The following is a 16,366-nucleotide window of genomic DNA, read 5'->3' as shown; positions in this document are numbered from 1 at the left end:
TTTATGGCTTACCCGGTGATCGTTAAAGGCTCCCGCGCATCCGATGCTTTCAAAATTCAACTCCTTCTGTTCTGACACTTAAACGTGGTGATCTAGTCGACGGTTTCGAGGTATACTTCCGACGGTAGTAATGTCACGGATCACAGAGGCAGGCACTGAACATAATTTCAAAACGAATATCGTTCGTTATCACAGTAGCGATCGTCTCCGAGCCGTCGCAACGAGTTTCTTTACACGGTCGTTAACACAACTCGGGCGGTAGATATAGACGACTATCAAACAACAATCAACACCAGTAATACTACGATGATCGATCGTAGATGGAATATCACACACAATCCACGCTGCGCCCCTGTTATCTTTCCTTTTTCGTTTTCCTATCTAAACGGTAATACAGCGGCACGACACTCGTTTTTCTGTCTCTCACTACTTTAATTTCATTAAACAAAATGGCACTACGATTTTAAAGAGGAAAAGTTCCTCGTTGATCGACGATCAAAGTCGTCAAAAGCGTATCCTTTGCTCGGTAAACACACACGTTCCTGCGAACGCACTTCTTCCCAGTTCTGTTCGTGAGCTGCGCATAAACACGCTACGAACCGATACGTTTCGTAAACAATATACAACCAGGCACATCGAGATCACAGACTTCTTCGGTCCGTCGGTATCCAACCGATCGTGTAACTTCTCTTCTCTAAGATCACACCCCTGGCTCACCGTGTTGATATCGTACTGTGTAAATTGTCGTACAGCGACGCTGTAAATGTATGTGAAAATTTCGATCGCGTGTACTTAACTTTTGGACGCGGTTTGCGAACGCGGTCGTCTCTCCTCTACGTACGAGATGAGAAAAAAAACTGTTTCTCTGCTTCGGTCACTCGGCGAGCGGGAAGGGGTGGTTCGCGACACGCAGCCAACTTCGTCTCTTCTTTCCTCGCGCGTTTTCTCCTATACTCTGTCGTCTAATGGTTTTGTTTGTCGTTGTCGGTATTCTCGTGCGAGTGAGGTGAATATAAGGTGAGTGCGGTGGAAAGAGAGAATCTGAGAGAGGCGTTTGCGTACATTCACATATATGACAACACACCGACCCTTCCAGTAGCGCGGTCTCGCGCCGACTGCGAGACTACGACGGCTCGCGGGTTTCACCTTCGGCCGTGTTCGACTCCCTTCGCCCCTCTCTCTTTCTACACGTGCACAGGCCGCGTCCCCACTGATTTTCGTGTGTGCGAACCTTAACTCCCCTTCTCTCCCCACTGCTCGGCCCGTGACAGCTATCCCCACCACCTTTGTTGTTCGGCCAGACTCGCCCCCCTTCGTGTTCACGTCGGCCTAACCGAGCTCAGTAGGCGCGAGGTGGGCACACGAACACTATCGTTTCCGAGTGCACCTACGAGAATTGAACCACGCCTATCCCCCTACTCTTATTCGCGCGACCGGCCACCTCGTGCTGTTTTTACCGGCAAGGTAACCGATGACGAGACAGAGAAAGAGAATCGTGGTGGATTCGCTCGGCGGAAGAGAAGAACGAGACAGAGAGGGAAGTCTCTTTTACTGGTTTCTCTACTCGGGCCTGCCCACGCGCCGAGGATGCGTGCTTGCGCGCGCAAAAGCTCGTTGATAAGGAACACGTTGCGTTGGATGCTGAGAATCCTAAGACTCGACGGGGATCGATGCCTTCCAGACGATTTGCTCGTTCTTCTTTCCTTCTTCTTGCTGCGACGACGTGAGTAAAACAAGTAGCGTCTATTATTTATTGGCGCGTTCTTTACACGGTGCGCAACAAGTGTGCGCGCGCCGATGGGGATCACGTGACTGCTTTTTCTCCGATGACCGTTCGTAAACGTAAACTACGACGATACTGGAAAACAATTTCTCGCGGAACTGATACCGTGAAACGACTTGGAAAAAGCGGGCAAAAAATGAGCAAGCTAGAGTTCCGGTTTTTGCGAGTCTCTAGTGTTATTCATCTCGTGAAACGGGTACGGTATGTCGTTCGGTGGAACGAACCATGAAACGTATTATGTATACGCGATCGTTGTAGCTCGCGCATGGTAGGCATAGCAAAGTGTTCGGCAATTTCTTTTTCTTCATTTTTCAACGTCTTGGATAAAAATGTTTAACGTGTCTCGCCTCGTCTATGACTTTCGTAAACAAAACGTCCCTTGAGATATTGACACGTGGTTAAGGTTCTAGCCACGCTTTAGACACGTGTCCACTACGTCGAGAGTACTCGCTAAGTGGTCGCTCCGACCATTTGAATTTTTTCTAGACGCTCGTGTTTACCATCTTTTTCCTTTTCTATCCTTTTTTTTTCTTTTTCTTTAACGGAAGAACCGAACGACGCGACGACGACAGTCCGATACCACACGGAGAACCGTAAAGTGCAGAATACTCAAGTCGATTTATTTTAGGAACTCGTGTGCCATGAATATATTCAACGCTCGTCTACTTCCTTTTAAGCGTTACACGCAGACACCATTTGCGACGTATTAACTACGCGTTTCTATATTAATGGACGCGCGACGCGACGGTCCTTTTTACCGGATAGTAGGATCCCGTTTTATTAATTCAATAAGAAGAAGAAGGAGGAATATCGGTTAGATTAATAAAATTTCCGGTGACCCGAGTCTCGTTCGATAAATCATGATCTCCTTGTTGCACGCCCGACTGCCGTGAGACGTGTAATTTGGTAAAAAAAGTCCACAGAAAGTGGAACGTATGCTTCGTATAATTACAATGAATTGATAGGTTCGGGATGGATGAATTACCTCTCTCGTATTAGAATAATTATGCCATCTACGTCATTAGCCTTAATGAGACGCGATCGAACTGATGCCTTCTAGGAAACTCGCACTTTCGAACCTATCTCTGCTATATTTCGCTTCCAAGCTACCCACGCTTCTTCGGCGACTGATCCGTAAAATTTAAACATATGATAATTACATGCTCGATGCTTGGCGCGTGCATAGCTATTCATATAGCTATTCATATAGGCGCGTCATTCGCTTCGTTGTTTCCTGATTTCTTTGCCAACATCGACGTCGCGTTGACGTAACTCCTCTGTGACGTAGCTGCCTCATTCTCTACCTATACGTTTATATTTTATATCCATTGTAACTTCCTCACCACGCATCTGTCTCTTCGTGGGAAAATTGCATAGTTACATCTCTTCCCATTGAAATGTTATTGATAAGTGGATATTAATGAAATTACACGAGAAGCTATCGTATTTCATACGTGGTAGGTAGATTCTTTCTGTTTTTCATGTTATACTGGTCGAAGGGAAGCCGTGCCTTCTTTTTCTTTTTTCTCTCTCTTTTCTTGTTTCGAACGACTTTCACGTCACGACGAATCCCACACGCGCATACGAGCATTGTCACGCACGCCTTCCAAGGTTTCCGAGGTTGCACCTGGGTCGAACGTGTACCCACCTTTTCCGCAAGAAAAAGATCCTTACCTAAAGGTACGCACGCACGAGATGATCCAGCTGTTTGATCTTTGCCACGTGCTCCCTTTTTATCCCGTATCTCGTCGATGGGGTGATGGCTCCTTAACGGCATCTGCGTTTACACAATTTTCACACGATTATTCAATTTCGAATCGCAAGAATCTATCGATCTTCCATCGTGTTCTGTTTACATACGTTACTTCACGAGGAATCATAGATTTTGAGCTTTAAAGGCAGAGATTGTAGGGCTGACGCGATATGAAATTAAATTTTTTGAAGCTCCCAGTTTAACTTCTTCAAGCTCTTCAACTTCGAATGATTAACAATTCAGTGATATATTTTGTCTATTCTTTTTTTACGAAAAGCAACTACGGAAGCTTGAATCGTTGTTTGGTTTAACCAGTTTCTGCTTTTCGTACACAAAAATTTAAACATATTTATTTACAACATCTTTCAGCAATGCGTTCACTTGTCTTTTCGATTCGTACACGATTTTCCACGTATATTTCTAATGAATAATATTTGACATTAAGATGATACTCTATAAGATGATACTTCCTTGTCATGCTCACTTTTCGAATCACGTCTCATTCACGACTATATATATGTACCTATATGCTTATATAGATGTAGAAGTTAAAAACCTTAAAGATCACAATCCGTACACATCAAAATTCGCATTTAGGAAATCCTAACATTTACTGCTTCAGCGATGATCTCAAGCTTGAGATTCCAAGCTTATTCTATCAACGCTATGACAATTGATAAGAAAGTAATATTTAAAGAACGAAGAAGTACGAAGAAGTCCGAAGACTCGTGGAAATACAACGGCAACCTAAATATCTCTAGAGTCACCGGTTTTCCTCTCTTTGACCACGCAATCTCCTAATTATTTCTGGATGTCCACTTTGCAGTGACGGCGAAATTCGAGTTTTGAGAGCATTCCGTGATCATTATAGGAACTGACGCGCAAGCAGTCCGACGAAAGATGCGTTCACGTAGAATCCACACCGTAGAGGGAAGGGCCACAGAGACCCGTACAAATCCCAAAATAAATGTCATCGTGTATCATCGTGGTAACGTAATCCCGGATCGCGAAGACAAATGGCGGCAGAATACGATACGATGCACCGCGGTCGGTCGTTCGAGATGAGGAGTCGTCTCGTTCCACGTATTTACATACCGCGACGAACGAAGGTCCCTAGGACGGGGCTCTGTCCTCCTCCGAAGCCGGGGAGTCAACGTACAAAGAGGATCGAGAAGAAGGAAACGAGACGCGTGTGTCACCAATAGCGTAACGTCCATGAAGGACGGACGATGACTCGTCTCCTGGAAAACTAACAGGATCGGATTTTGAATTCATCGATAACTTGGATATTTGCATATCTAAAACAGTCAGAGAATCTAGAATAAAAAATTGTTCGTTATAATTTATTATCATAGAGAAACACTCCGAGAAGGTTAGAACCTTATATCTTCTCTTCTGTCATTTCCGAAACAATCAGACAATCTACGATAGAAAATTCTTCGTTATAATTTATAATCATAGAGAAATAGCTCAAGAAGGTTAAAATGCTATTCTTTTTCCTCTTAAGAATTTTGTAATTTATTCTCTCGTTGTTAACAGTATTTGACAGATGATTCAAATTTTCACAGAACGAAGTAACAATAACGTATAAGTAATGAATGGAAACTGAAGGTACATATTAGATTCTATAATAGAACGTGTTCGATTAACACCGTGAGTAGCCGCGGCCCTGCGAATGGAAAAACAAATCGGCCGGTCATGCGTCAAGATTTTAAGCAAACACGTGGTGCGTCCGCACGTTCGTGCGTGTCCACGCAGCCGAGGTACCGGCCAGTGTATTAAAAAGCGCGCGCGTTTGCTCTGTCTCGAAGACCACTTCACGGCCACGTATATACCCTAGAAGAGGAGTCTAGCTCCGAGAACTCTCCTCCCGATATAGCCGAACATGTCACCGCGTCTCCTCACCTTGAGAAGGTCTTTCAAGGTTGAAAAGTCTAACGACCGACGATGGTCGAACGTGCAAATCACCCTGAACAGATCGGTCCTTCAAATATCCTACCATCACATTGTCGCTACCAAAATCGCTGTATTATGTTAATTACCGAGATACACAGGATTCATTGGCAACATCGAAAAACCAGTCGCAGATTAACCGACACTGTAACAAGTTCTCAACATAAAAATCTTGCTAGTACGACGTTGCAACTCGCTAACGAAGACACGGTGTCCCGACCCTTTGAAAAATTAATCCTGAATTATGATACCGGCCCGGCCTAATGCGCCCTAATGCAATCGGTTCGATCGATCGAGAGACACGATAAAAATAAAAAGGGAAGAAAGGCAGAGAAAAAAAAGATATATACGAACATAATCTGTCCGCGGGTTTGTAGACTTCGGCAGTATATCAAGAACCACTTTTCCGCGACACGCTCGGTCTGGCTGCGTGGCATGGAGAGAAAAAAAGAGAGGAAAAGAAAAAGACACCCGAGAAACTCGTGGTGGAGGACAAGAGCAAGTGGAAAGCGTAGGCGGGGCGCATACCAGAGGCACCTGCTCATTTACTTTGCGGCGGCCGGTCGGCAGTCTATGGTAGGGGATCCTCATTAGGGTTTGCCCCTACCAACCTATCGCCACAACCACTACCAGATCCTGTTTGTACACGCGACGACTATAACGAGAGGGACGCGGCCGTGCCCGGCTGCCACCACTAGAACGTTTTCCTCGGTTTCTCGAGGAACGGGGCCAATTAATGGCTATCCACGGCTGGCCGCGGGGATGAATACCTTCACGACGAGAACAAGCTTGGTGGGAGTTGACGCTGTCGGAATCGCTTGAAAAAAGACACGAGTTTTCTGAGCGAGAGCTCTTGTAGCTACAAGATCCTTAATGACCGACGATCGTGTCAATAATTGTCAACCGTGAAGATTGGGAGCGAGAGCCAACGATCGTACGTGTATGTCGGGATCGTGGGGAGAAATATGTGGCATGATTGATCTCGTTTTCACGACACCAACAAGAACCAAAGTGGGTCTGTTTTTTCAGATTTCTGGCTGATAGTATTACATATATGATACTTTCCTCGTATCCTCGTTTTGAGAGATTTCTCTTGGTTAATGTTTCTTTTTGATACCAGCGAAAATTGAACAGAGACCAGGTTGTGTAAATTGGAAGAATGTCGGTCGTAACAGTGTGACAGGAGATGAATGGAGATCAAATAAAGGAGATTTGTTTCCGTGATTGATTCTCACGCGGCGGCAGATCGCGTCTGCTTTTCCTTGCCACCTGTTGCTGCTTTCGCTTACGGGACCCTCTCGCCACGATTTCCCTGTACATCCAATGAGTCATCCGTTTCATCGAGATACCACGACGTATGCAAAAACTGTTCAGGATTTTATGTCAGGGATAACCGATTGGAAGAAATCGGTTACGAGGTACCCATAGCCTTCGATAAATTGACGTTAAGTCGGTGTACGTTAAATATTAATTTACGAATACGTTCTTGACAATATCGTAATTTTAAATCTGTAACACACTTTCAAAAATATACAGAAGCGAACGTGGCTGTATCGATTAAATAAAAGTTTATCGAGCCAAAGAAGCCGAACGTTTCTTTTTCGACGTGTTCTCCACCCCGTGGCATAAAACCCGTTCTACGTCGAATGTTTCAACACCTGAAGAGATTTACGAGGCGGCAAAAGGGAGGGAGAGGAAAGGACGAGAAGAAAGATTACGGTGCTCCCGAAGGAGGAAGCAAGAAGGGAAGAAAAATAGTGAAACCACAGCCACCCTCGACGGTATGGGCGTGCGCCGCAGGACCCCATGGGTCTCTCCCGTGTAAGATCTTACATAAAGATCGTCGTCCGTACACAATAATGGCCCTGGCTGCTGGCTGTCCTGTCGCCCGTATTCCCCATAACCTCTTGGACGACCGTTATGACGAGGTTCGCTGTTGCAGCTTGCCTTGTACGTTTACTTCTCGTGTAAACCGAGCGTGTGTGTTACGTGCCTATACGTGCCTTTTAGACCCACGTCCACGTTGCACGTTACCGCGAAACAATGGCGCAGGAATAACGAAACCCGTAGGGGTGCGATGTAACCCTCCGCTGTCACTATTTGTTCTCTTTCGCCCCCGGAAGAATAATGACACCGGGAGTTATATTAAGTTACCCACTGGTCGAGGGTGTCATTCTGCGATCACAGGTTCTTAAACGAAACCGCATTGAATCGTAGAAGAAGTCACCTTTAAACATGTACTTTAATTATGTATGGAGGAAATTCATACAGCGGTGTAATATTACCATGAAATCCGTCAAAAATCGATTGATAATTTTTGATGGAAACTTGACGAAAAGGAACGTATAGTTGAAGTTCAAGTCTTCAACTTGTGCAATTAAATCGGTCCCGACGCCAATGGCAGCGACTAGGAAAGTACAGAGAGGAGAGGTGAAGTTGAAAAAGAAAGCAACAAACACGCGACGCCTCTCCAGGTATACGTACACACAGAGAAGGAACGGGCGTTCCTTTTTGGTCACCGAAGGCATCCTGCAGCGTGACGAAATACGTTGACGGAATTGACACGTAATTGCACGCTACACTTTGATTCCGCGGCTCATAATACACTCTTATTATTAACGATTGCCCGCGGCATCGTTTCGATGGTTTCGCAACCGGAGAGCCTCCCTTTCAGCGCAACAGCAGCACAAAACGCTTCCTCGCCCCTTCCCTTCCTGCCGAACAGTTTCGCGATCCTTTCGAGACGGCATTGAAAGGAAGCCTCGAACCATCAAAGGGAACGTAAATTGTTCTGCCGTTGCGTTACGCGCCCGGTAACATCCAATAAATATTATTATCGGTGGCTTACAGAGGCGGCGCGACGATAATATAACGCTCCGCTGTATGTCAAGAGCTGACACGGAAATTTTACGCAAATACCATACGGTAATTTAGAATAAAATTCATCTCCAACAGGTTGTAATTAATACGTTCGCTGCGTGCGACGTGAATTTGATTGTCGCTATGTATATGATAAAAAACAACAAGTTGTGAAAAAATATATAATAATTCACATCAAATGTAGATCATAGCGAAAACACACAAGTCACATTTTTTCTCTCTTCGTTAAATCTGCCATGGGGCTCTGTTGAAAAATATTTTGGTCTTTTTAATCACCAAATAATCAAAATCAAAAGGCCATTCATATAACCATACCTTTTCCCTATAATCTTCGTACAAAAATTGTACAATATAAAACAGGTATCGGACATCAAACTCGTAGCAAACTGGTTAACCGAAAAAAACGAGCAAATTTAATAATTAAAAAATTAATGGCACATTGCTATCGTTCAAAAGAATGTCAGTTTTTGGGAGTAATTACTAGCGAGGAATATATCTTTGCTATATACATGAGTAATTGCATAATTAGACTCGATCGATTTTCATAGAATATTGTATATGATTATTTATTCACAGAAAATTGCATGAAATAGCTTTCTTTGTGGATCTAGTTATAGCCGAAAACAGAGGATAAACGTGATGAAAGAAGCTCGTAACAGATTAAATGGTCATTCTTGGTACACGTCCCTAAACGGTCGCCAAAGTGAGCCTAACCTGGTTCGAAAGAGGTCATAAAATTCTTTATTCTCTTCGAAAAGCGTTCGATCCGCTTCTTCTTTCTGTTGATGGCGATGAGATACGAGCTTGTATATACCATTTTCGACTGGTCAGTGGTCAGTGGCATTGGTGTTCGTTACAAGCTGAAGGCGTGTTGGCATTGTTGTCGTTCTTAAATGGGGCAAACAGCAGCGGCGGGTGGCCGATTCTTACAAAGCCTCTTGGCACTTTTCGCCTCCCTCTGAAGAAAACTCGAAGGAACTGCGAGTGGCAAAAGCGGTACCCGCTTCACAAGACGCTCGTAAATGGAGTCCCGTGGACTCTGAAGGGCGTGTAAACGGCCTAACTATCCGAAACTTCCTGTGATTTATGTACACGAAGGAGCGTGAAACCGTTTGCCACTGACAAATTGCCCGCTTAGTGCGTGGCTCCCGATACATAAGCAGAGTTTTGAAGAAGCGCCCGCACGACAGACAAGGAGACGAAAGTGTAGTCGATTCTCCTTGACGTTTATTAAAGATCGTTGCCCTTTGAAACATTGAAAACGATTACGAGCGGATGAACGACGAGATTGAAACATCGATATCTCTAATACGATATTTAGAAACTTGTTGCAATTGAGAGGCGGTTCAGCAATTTTTGAACTTTCGTCACTGTTGTCTAAAGTTCAATTATATGACTTGTATCAAAGAAATAAAAATGAAAGCTACTTATAGAAAAAGATACATAATGCAAAAGAAGAAATAAAGCTTTATCAAGATCGTTCGTAAGAAAACTTGGAAAAAAATACCGTGGTACATTTATAACATTTCTATGAAAAATTACAAATTACTCATTTTCAGAGCTTTGATTTTTCTAGTATTAAATCATCGACTGCGAAAGTGAATGATCTTTGCTCGAAAACACGAACAGCTAGTGTCGCGTCTCCTTGTCTCTCCTTTATTTCTTCGTCGTTTCATCCTAATTGGCTGTCTGAATTCGAGAATCAAAAGCCAGAGGTTCGAAGGGCAGACGTTATAACTTCCTGATGCGTGGCGCGATAAAAAAGTGAGAAAGCCGTGGTCCGGGAAGGAAAAAGGAGAAAAAGGAACGAAGATGGAGAGACGTTTGAATCGCTGGCTCTTGGATTGAACCTGGGTCACAAAGAAGCCTGCCTCGTCACGGTCTGAATAGCCACGGCAAGGAGGTTGGATTAGGTTAGGTTAAGTTACGAGGGTGGTTCCCCTTCAACTTGTCTTGAATGGGGCACGTGCTACCGGCGCGGCGTCGTAATCTTTTGGACAACCAGGACCTTCCGCCTGTCAATCTTTCTCTTTCTGTTTGTCTGTCTGCTTGGCCATCTTCCGTCTCCTTATACGATCTAGAATTTAACGTCTAGGATGGTTGTTTCTTCAAAGTCGATAGCAGCTGCTCTTAGGACGATCGAATTTGCAAGTCTGCTTACGTAACATATGCTTCGAACGCATCCTTTCTGATCACCATCATACTGTCATTCACGTAGATATTAGATACCTAATCGGAAAATTAGAAGATCAGAATCTTGAATCGAAAAAAGTTTACCAGTTCAGTTTTTCTGGGTTCAGTTTATCAGTGTTATCAACCGAAATGTTACGACTATCCGACAATGTACCTATAAATATAATGGAGCTTCGTTTATACAAGGATCACCTAGTTGAAAATTAAATTTTGATTAGTGGCTGATTAAATAAAATCATACTGATTGAATCCACTCGTCTGAACGTGAACTTCTATTACATGAAATCCGATTATACGTAAACTACTTGCTCCCAAACAAGTTTATATAAACAAAGTCCTAAGTAAGTTTGGAACTTTAATGTTTGAAACTTTTCTGTGAATGTCGATATAGAAGAATAAGGATCCAGAGCAATAGTGTAACGTCTTTTAAAAAATAAAAAATTGTCAAAAGATGGTCTAACTTTAAGAGAGAAACCTAGCGATCTGTAACAACTAGTTTGTCTGAAACGTATTCCTCTTGACTTTACATCCCATAATCGAAACAAATTCATCGATCTCTGTGTACTCGCCTGTACTTATACACGTTTATCATGAATTTCGTAAATGAATCCGTTCTAAGCGACAAAATTCTTCTGAGGTCCGTTAATTAAGCCAAGAAGCTCGATATCCCGCGCAAACTGATTTCCCCAATGCTAAACAATAGGTCAAGGAGGCTGATCGTAGAATAGAGCCAAACGAGTACTTGCGAAGAGAGTACAAGAGAGCACGTCAATTGGAAAGAGAAAGAGAGAGAGAGAGAGAACGAGAAAAGAATCGAAGGGGTCTCGCGTGTCGAGATGTAAATGCGTGCGCGCTATGCATCTGTCTCCTCTAGGGGTACGCGTGTACACGCACACGCGTTCTTTGCACGTAGCACGCGTGTACGTAACTCGGTACGCGCGAGCCGGTGTGAGCGTTCGTGTCGGTGCAGCTCGCACACGCGTGTCACCGCGACGACGAACGAGTTCGTGCACGCAACAGAGCTGCATAGTGATATACGACGGATATATGTATAAGGTTGGCTACATACAACCACTAGTCACAGCGCTACCGGTGCAGGAAGAAACCAGGGTTACGGCGGCGCTGGAATTTCTTTATGACGCGTTGCCAGTGAAATTCTGACCGCCTCTGTATATACCTATACGTCGATAATTCAGGAATGCTTAATGATTGGTGGCAAAAACCGAAACCCGTTCGACGCCTAATCGCGCACCAGCGTGTATTGTGTATGCGCGTGTTTGCGCGCTGACGCGGCGCACGCGAGTCCGGAGATCCACCAGCGAGCTAAGTCTATCGTTACAGCGAATGCGCGAAGAAGTCGCTGTTCTGATAAATATGACAGGACAATTTAATATGAGTCTCTCGAAAGACAAATTGGCCGACTCCAGTTTTTCTTAATTCTTTAACTTGACTACATAAACGCGCGATTAATATTCAATGTTTAACGAAGAGAATGATAAATTCTGGGGTACATTAGAAAACAGCGTAACATCGCTTTTCTGTACTTCTCAATTTACGATGTTGATCAATGGTAGCTTCTGTACGGTTCGTGTAACACATGTAGATATATAAATAACGTAATCGTGAGCTTGTATCAATTTTTATTTGAGTACAACCGTTCGTGTGTATTTCCTCGCATAATCCGATAGACTGCGGGAACGCGCGTGGAACTATCGCGCGACAAAGTTCGCTCATTTGCATCAGACTCAAAGAACGAACCAAAAAACAAGCTGGCGAGTGAGCATCGTGTAATTATCGCGCGATTCAGCCGCGATCGAGAGCGGCCGAGATTTTCAGGAAGTGTACGATACGCATCTATGTACCTAAAGTAGTTAGGGCTGTTTGCGCCTGCATGCGCGAAGAAATTTTCCAAGCTTGCTTCCTCCGGCTGACGACGCACGGACTCGTCTCATCGCAACACAGGAAACAGGCTCGATGAGTATCTCTAGCCGAGCGTTCCGCAGGAACAGTTGTTATTAACCAATTTTTTAAAGCGGTAATTTCCGAAGTAATTATTACTCGCTTAGAGAGAGGCCGGGCGCCGTGGCATAATTCAACCACATTGCATGTAAAATCAAAGACGCGGACCCTCGCTGTACTTGTACACGCGGGTCGAAGCGAACGACTTCGGGCACGCGAGACGATTCCTCGCGCGGCGCAGCGCGCGTTACGTAGCGCGCGTAATAAATGCCGCTGTCTGTACGCTGCCGGTCACTAGTTGCTATGCTACTGGAATACCAACCGGGGTTACAATGTTACCGTAGCGATGTCAGACCGTGGAATTTCTTTTGCAACGACTAACATGCTGACCGCTCCTCCATGTATTTTAATGCCCGGTTTTCTAACTGTCCTGTCGCGTCTGGATATCCTGCCGCGTACCAAGGATCAAACTGATTACGTACTCGTATTCCGATCAGGTGCTTGCCTCTGTTAACGCTACGTACATTGACAACCCGCTGCCTCGAAAATAAGTTAATTAACGATATTAAGGTATGGGTACAACTTCCTACGCGGGTGATTACGAGACGTCTTACTACAGCGTGTACCTGGCCAACCCACTTGCCAATTAATCAAATTCATTAATAGCTGGCTAACGTTACGGGCTTCGGCTTGTTAATCGACGGTAACAATTACGTTGCTCCAAATGGAATAGGAACAGAGATATAGTTGGGTGAAAAGCTCGATTCATTTGGATGGAAAGAAATTAATTTCTTTGGTCTGTTTGGTCGGAATGAAATATAGATATATACATACTTGGATTGACGTATTGTGAAGCGGCACATAGTAGAATAGCGGTAGTCAGTGGATCATAAGCGTGTGAAAGAAAATCGTAGAATCGTGCGACAACTGGTTTCAATTCTGAGACGTTCCACGGATATTTGCCAGTTACGTAACGTCTGAATCGCGCGCGCACGAGAATTATGAAAGTATCGTTATTATGCGTTACCCGTGGCACGCATATCTGCATTGTACCGCCACTATCTCGCCTTTTACCTTTTTTTCTACTCCACATACCCGGCATGTGATTTGCACAGTAGTCGGTCTGCGTACTGGCTTCGGGAACTTATCGGTTTGGAACTTAATAAAGTACCTTGAGATTTTTCTGAACTAGCCATTTTTTGGAACGTTTCGTGCTCCTCGCACCTTTCGGTACTATACGTATCTCTTCTATTCTTTTCTCTTTGAGAACTTTTACTTGCTGATAATTATAGCTGTGAGATAACTAGACCGCGAATGCTTATGTATTTTTGCGAAATTTAAATACACGAAAATGTACAACGTGCACATAATATATGCGTAAGAATATTGCGTATAAAATATGCAAAATGAAATGCTCGTTGCGATGCTTAAAGGCAGATATTTCTATGTGGGTTTTATTTCTTTGACTCGTGTTCCATAAAAATATGAATTTCCATAAAGATGCGCAGTCTAGTAATAACGAATGAGTAGGAAACAAACGTTTGCTATATAATTTTACGAGGAGCGTAACGGTCGGTGCCTTAAATATAATTCCTGGCCCGATGACCGCGATTAACGCCATCGTTGGAATTAATTATTTCGCCGGTTGCTTATTAAATACTTTTATTACCGCTCGTTAAACGCGCTGCCCTCGATAGAACGCTCCACGGTAAATGATATCACTCTGAAGGTATTTTCTCTCCGCCGAATAGCGTTTTGTGGAAAGGTGTCGTAAAGTTATCGCTCTTATCTCGTTGACAGTTTTACGCCGCTCTTTCTCCCCGTTGTTGTAACGGGGGTTTGCGCGGAGGCAAACGTTGTAGAGAACAAAAGAGTGATTTAATTGCCGACACGGGAAGGAGCACGTGGTATCGATGATCGAAAGCGAGATACCGCGATGACCGTGGCGGTAATTAGCGATTCTCGATAAGTGAAACAACCGTTCGTCTTAATGACGACTTTACTCGTTAAGCCAGACATTCCACCCCCGTCTCGGAGCAATTAGTACGCCATGTCTCTCGATAGTTGGCTCTGATAAGACTACTGACGTATTCAGCAACATTTACACGTCAACGAAGACGATCGCGTGGATCTAGCCTGCGGATTTCTATGTGATCGTGGAACGACTTTCTAAAGGGGGAGAACGTTTTACGATGATTTCTTTGTAACGGATCAATTGGAAGATGGTATTCCGTAGGTTATAATGGAACAACGAGATAGTAATCGAGGCGGCTTAAACCTTAGGTCTAAGGATTAAACTTGAAAATCTGCGAGAAAATGGAGGGAAGTTTATGCTATATAGGTTAAGGGATTTGAATGCAAATGGTGGAATTGTCTCACCTCTTGTGCAGACGGCAGCGTGGATCTGTTAGTCGACGGTCGTTCAATCGTGGCGACGAGAGACGCGTTCGACCAGGCACACGTCACTTCTATCACTCCACTTCACTCGTTTCATCAAACTCGTTTATGTCTCTTGTTCTCCCAAACACCATTTAAATAATTTTATGTCGGTGATCGTGGTTATGTAAAAATGTACGCGCGCAGAAGCATGAATTCGCGGAATTCTTCCATCTAAATTATTTTAATTCTTGATTTCCTGAATCAATAAATGACTAAACGCAACGTTGAATGTCATGACGGTGTTTTTGTGTTTTACGCACAGGCGATCCTCCTCGATCGAACACCACCTTCGTAACTAACTGCCTATTCGTAGTTCCAAGTATCCACACTTTTGTTCATTACCTTCGTTAATGTCCTCATAATATTGTCGGTCACCGTGTCACGAGTTATATGAGCTAGCGAGTAGACAAGTTCCTGGAATTCGATTGATTACAATACGCTACGTAACACCGACGCTTTCGAGCAACGATTCGAACTTCTGTCGTTACTGTTGTCAATACACCACGACCTTCCGATCCCTCTACGTTAATCTACATCGTTCCTTTCAATTAGTCTCTTACTCAAACACCTATCTTTCCGATACAGTCTCACGATATAAATATTCCATCACTTTATCACCCTTCTCACGGATTCAGTCCTCCGTACAAGAAGATTCTTCTTCTCGATCCACCGTCTCCCGTATCACTCACCGGGTGTAGCTCGTTCGAGGCGACCTGGTGTTCGAGAGAAAGTCAACCCCCGATATCCTGCCGATGAAAAGAACATCGGAGAGTAGCGAGATGATCGACGAGATTTCTTGGTACGGTGCGGGGCGGCGAAAATCACGGATTAAAAGAAACGCGCCGCAACAGGTGAGAGAGACACGCGGAGAGAGAACGGAAAAGGACTACAGGAGGAGGCAGCGAGGATAGACAGAGAAGGACAACGATGAGGATGGCGTAACACCGCGCGTAGTAGCGGACAGTCGGCAACTAAAGGCCCCGAGGAGAGTCACCTCTCTCTCCTTCGTCTCTTCTTCTCGTCCTCTCTTCTGCCGCGTGTGTGTCTCTCTCTGTGCGCCACACGTGTGTGGCCGCCAACACACGAGTGCGTGCATGCACCTCGGAACACGTACGATGTTCCTTCTTCTCCCCCTCCCCTTTGCCACCGGTGTGTACCCTCTGCCTCTGTGCTCTCACTCTCCTCTCCATACCACCTTCTTCTCCTTCACCCCTCCACCCTTAACCCACCTACAGTACCCTCCCCCTTTTTTTTCTCCTTCTCTCTTACCCCGGCCACACGTCCTTGTCCCTCTCCAAGCACGCCAACACCACGCACCAACTGCAACCGCTCTCGCAGATGCACACCGACTCTCTCCGTTCCTTTGCACGCGCGCTTGTGTGTGTTTCGCTGATTCGCGTCGGTGT

At 44.6% G+C, this 16,366-nt stretch overlaps 2 protein-coding genes and 1 long non-coding RNA gene across 8 annotated transcripts in view; 1 reads left to right on the top strand and 2 right to left on the bottom strand.

Annotated features, from left to right (window-relative positions):
* LOC126865006 (E3 SUMO-protein ligase EGR2) overlaps nucleotides 1–1,165 on the bottom strand; it is a 53,807-nt gene extending 52,642 nt beyond the window's left edge. Inside the window, exon 1 of one of the 2 annotated variants that reach the window (XR_007689427.1) lies at nucleotides 13–1,165. The gene's annotated coding sequence lies outside the window, so the exon portion shown is untranslated. The remainder of the gene's footprint in view (nucleotides 1–12) is intronic. The other variant, XM_050617020.1, reaches the window with a different exon arrangement.
* Nucleotides 1–16,366, bottom strand: part of LOC126864990 (coiled-coil domain-containing protein 102A) — a 268,441-nt gene that overhangs the window by 7,822 nt on the left and 244,253 nt on the right. The window lies entirely within an intron of this gene.
* LOC126865105 (uncharacterized) overlaps nucleotides 1–16,366 on the top strand; it is a 67,568-nt gene that overhangs the window by 7,596 nt on the left and 43,606 nt on the right. The gene's annotated exons all lie outside the window — the stretch shown is intronic.

Source organism: Bombus huntii, chromosome 1 (genome assembly GCF_024542735.1).
Source record: "Bombus huntii isolate Logan2020A chromosome 1, iyBomHunt1.1, whole genome shotgun sequence".
Lineage (NCBI taxonomy): Eukaryota > Metazoa > Arthropoda > Insecta > Hymenoptera > Apidae > Bombus > Bombus huntii.
This window is presented reverse-complemented; position numbering and strand designations above follow the sequence as displayed.